Below are 4,901 nucleotides of genomic sequence, written 5' to 3'. Positions count from 1 at the left end.
TGCTTCGATTTCAATTGGCGATTTGGTAGTAGATGTTACCTTGAATATGAGTACAGTAACAGTAATAAATATTACAACAATTTGCTTCAGAATACTGGGTTGGCTACTATTTTCTGGTACCAATCAATAAAATAAGTGACATGTCAAATGGAAGATACAATATACATGTATACTACATATCTTTCCTTTGTGATTGTGAAAAAAATATTTTGGTTACATATACAAATTAGTCGTTCTAATTATATAATTTCATTGTGATCAGATGTACCACTGTGCATGTTTATGAATATGTATAAATGTGTTACTTTGGCTGTTTTTGCAGTTTTACTAAGCATTGTATGTATTGTATTTGCAGGATGATGAAGAGTCTGTGTGGGATGATAAGGATGGCAACGATGTTGTGCCAGACATCAACCAGGACTCTTCATATTCACCCACAAATCTTAAGTAGAGCATACACCATCTGTTTGCGGTTGTGGACTGGTTCAAGCCTTGTTGTAATCAACTTGGTTATATTTCCCCTTTCTGTGTGGCAAAACTCAGGCTCAACTCAAGGCTCTGCGTCATATGTACCACATCAGAGGATTGTTGGCTGCTCAGTGTGAGTGCAACAGAAGCTTCATGGTTGTAAGCAAGTTGCCAAGTCTTTACTATGTGAGATTGTTAGTGTGTATATGTTAAGATACATTGAGACAGCTTCAAATGTACACTTCATGTATATGTATATGGGCCCATGACCTTCATACAATAAACATTTGAATTTGAATTTGAAATCTGTTTTATAAATACCACAGCAAATATGTTATGCCTGCACTAGTAGACCTCATTTCATCATATGCATAAAATGTTGTAGGGTTTTGACATATTTGTATTTGCATATTCATACAGAATTTGTTTTCTCCAATGCTGAAAATTCCCTTTTGATATGGGCATGCATGCATACATACATACATACATACATACATACATACATACATACATACATACATACATACATACATACATACATACATACATACATACATACATACATACATACATACATACATACATACATACAGACAGACAGACAGACAGACAGACAGACACACAGACACACACACACACATTGTTGAGTACTGTTGAAATGTGAGCTATTCACAATAATGAAACAGATGAATCATAACAGTGCATGTGTCACTGTGTTTGTTGTTTTTCGGGTACAATGTAATAAATTGTACATTCACAAGTTATGCAGAATGGTAGTGAGTGAGTTGCATAGTCACATCGGTAGCCATATCGTGACTATGAAAGTCGTAACTCTAAATTTGTAAATGTGTACATGAAATAAAAACAAACTTATATACTTACCTGTCTTCGAAGGACAGTAAAATAACTAATCTATCACAAATGTACACTAAAAACTGGCATGTAACCATAAACACTTTACCGGTACAGTATAAAAATGAGCTATAGATTGCCAACACCTGAAGGTTGATCAACATACTAGGGGCTACGGCACGAACAGTACTTTTGCTTCCTGCATTGACCCTAACTGGATTCTGTAAACAGAAATTATCTTGCAAATGTAACAATAAGTAAATATAGTTCCCCAATGGAACAGCACAAAGCTAATTATAAGTTTGCCATTTCATCTAAGCTGAAACCAACAGAAACCTAGCGGAAACCTACATTACCCAGTATCCAATAGGTTTCCGCAATAGCGGAAACAAAGTCATTTCTCTCTTTGAATGTTTCAGCGAACTGAAACTAAATGGAAACGCATAATGATAGTTTCAGTTGTAGAAACTTGACGGAAACCTAGATTTGTTAGTTTCAGTTTTGTAAACTATGCGGAAACTCGCATTGTCTGTTTCCGGATACTGAAACCTAGCGGAAACCTACATTACCCAGTATCCGTTAGGTTTCCGCAAAAACGGAAACTAAGTTATTTTTGCTGTGTAATGCTTTTCATAAACTAGAATCTCATAAACTATTTGTCTCTGGAATCATCTGTGATATGAACTTGTGTAGTGGTTTCTCTAGAAATTATTTAACTTATCTAAAATTAAACATTTAGTCACCTTTTATTGTATATGACCAAATTAATTAGTTACACTATGAAGTTTTTAAGAAGGGGATTCATTTGGGTTCTTTTTGCCCCAGTCCGCCTGTGTGTGGACAATATAACCAATTATCTATTATTAAGTTCATGATATTTCGTGAATACACCAACTGCATAACACCGTCTCTAACCACAAACCCAAACGGGTTGCTCTCTATTCGCTCACAGTCTTAAAACAACATTTCATGGTCTGTTGACTGTTGATTTCGCAATGATAAACCACCTAAACGGTCCGTCCCTTGTGTCAGATGTTAATTAGAGGGTACCATTAAAGAATGTATTCTACTACAATAAGCCTATTATTCCCTGGCAAGGGTTCACTTTTATGACATGTAATAAACCATGGCCAGTCAGTCAGTGGGTCCGGTAAACTGTTATTTAATCAATGATGTAACGTAGGTCTATGTAATTTGTGTTTATGCAAACCGTGACAGGTCAAAAACTATTTGCGCTTTTGTGGATAATAAGTAAACCATACACTTAAAACTGTATTTTGGAAAATGCTAGCCATATCAGGGCAAATATGACAGTTAATGCCAATTTTGACACCTAGAACAACAAGGATGCAGACGAGAGAAGTTATACCAGGAATAATCTACAACATCTTATAGTCTCCCTGGTTATAGTTGATCGCATAGGAGGACGAATACACTCCTAGGAGGACGAATACACAGTCTATACACTCACGGGGATCCTTGGGAAAAGGAGAAACTGAAAGAAGTAGTGGTAAAATCCTTCCTAAATTTTCCAAAGATTTCCAAGCCTTGGAAATATCATCTTTCCAATTTTGGAAATTTTTGGAAATATCATCTTTCCAAATTGGAAATTTTTGGAAATCACCATTTTTTTTCTTGTGGATGTTGTCCTTTGCAATTTGCACATTTGGTGTCTGCTGAGCAATCTGCGATCTCATGTCCGTCTCCACAGCGTTGACAAACAGCAGATCGATTGCATGATTTGGAGCCATGTCCAAATTTTTGGCACTTGAAACATCGGAGTGGATTTGGGACATACACCTCCACTCCGATGTTGACATAACCAGCTTTTATTGATTTGGGTAAGGCAGACAATGAAAAGGTAAACAGATATGTATTTGAGGGAATGATATCACCGTCCCGGGTCTTCACTGTAAAACGTTTGACTGTTGTCACTCCTTGATTTTGTAATTCGTTTGAAATATCTTCTTCAGACATGTCGGACAGGCAACGTGCTCTGTCACGAACAATGCCGCGACAAGTATTTAACGTTTTGTGTGCAAACGCAACAACCTCAGTGTTTACAAATGTTTTCAATGATAACAGGTTTAGAGATTGTTGCTCCCGCAAACACTCAATAAGCAGCGATCCACTACGAAGACGTGTCACGTTCTTTACTTCTCCGCAAATTCCTGAAATTGCTTTCGAAATTGCAAACGGGTTGAGCTTAAGTGGCTGCTTGTCTGCTGCTTCAATGATAATAAATCGAGGCCATGAATCAAGTACAGAAGATACATTGTGATCAGATTCATCTGAATCAACATGACGGCGTTTAGATCTGTTTGAACCAGGGTTTTTCTGAGCCATAGTGGAAATAATGGGATTCAGCATCCCTGCTCCCCACCCACCATGGAGTGCAAAAAGGGCGGTGTTTAATTGCATCGGATCTCCATCATGCAAACACCAGGGATACAGGGATGGTATACTTCAGCAAATATGACGCGAAAAGCTGCGTAAGTTTACCAAATTAAATGTCTGGCTGGTTCGCCCATAACAAGAAACAGGAAACATACAGATTTCGGAGGTCAACATCACCGAATTGGCCCATGAGCCACCGCCTTCTGGCATGAGACTCTAGGCAGATTTAATTTTGATAACGTAAAACGTTAGCCAAGACCAATCAAAACATAGTATATATTCAAAAAATGTATATGCACATAAATCATGCACAGGGCTTGGCATGACCAGCCGATTGGTTGAACCGGGCCCATTCAACCACCCGTCTAGGTGAAGTAAGGGCCGAAGTGGTGTGTTGGGCAATAGGAACACGGTTCCAGGCCCCTACTGCCCTCAACCACCAGGCTACCGTCCTCCACCGACACAGGGGCGCAACCCACGGCAAACGGGTTGGTGGACCAAAATATGCCCCCCGGGTCCACAACGGGGGGTTGAAAGGCGCTTAGCGTGACCCAGCACCCACCACGAGGAGGTGGCCTTTCATGGGTGCCCTGTGACAAAGAAGTAAACCCAAAAGTATCTGAACTCGTTCACAGATGTAGGGCATATTATATGTCCAGACCCCAACAGATCATAGCAGTATCAAGAACATACTGAACACGTATGTCTGCAACATCCTTGTACATCCCAGTCTTATGACTCACTGATAAATTTGTATTTTGTGTTGTTCACAAAAACATATATCTATCTATCTATCTGCCAAGAGTATTATCCGTGTTCAAGGTATTATCAGACAGGTTTGAGCAGTGTTCAAGAAGGTTCAATAACTTTGAAACGGTTATAAACGTTAATTTTAATGAGGGCTCTTCAATACCACAACTTCTTTACTCGCATGCGCACCATAAATATTTGTTGGGTATTATTACGAAGTGGAGGTCCCAAAGTGAGGTATATATGGTTGTCTGTATGATGTAAATTTACCGCTTGATGGTTTACCAAATGCTTTGATGATATTGTCGCTCAACTAATGCCAAAAGAATGTGGGGGGTTGGGGAGTGCTAATACTGGTACAAGAGGGGCAGCCCTAGAAGCCAGGTGCAGAAAAGTAACTTTGCTCGCTGGTAGGCCTGTGTTCACCAGTGTTA

This window comes from Haliotis rubra, unplaced genomic scaffold, assembly GCF_003918875.1.
Source record: "Haliotis rubra isolate DU_JTF1 unplaced genomic scaffold, ASM391887v1 Scf661, whole genome shotgun sequence".
Taxonomy (NCBI): Eukaryota; Metazoa; Mollusca; class Gastropoda; order Lepetellida; family Haliotidae; genus Haliotis; species Haliotis rubra.
The sequence above is the reverse complement of the archived record's forward strand: the minus strand, read 5'-3'. Positions refer to the sequence as shown.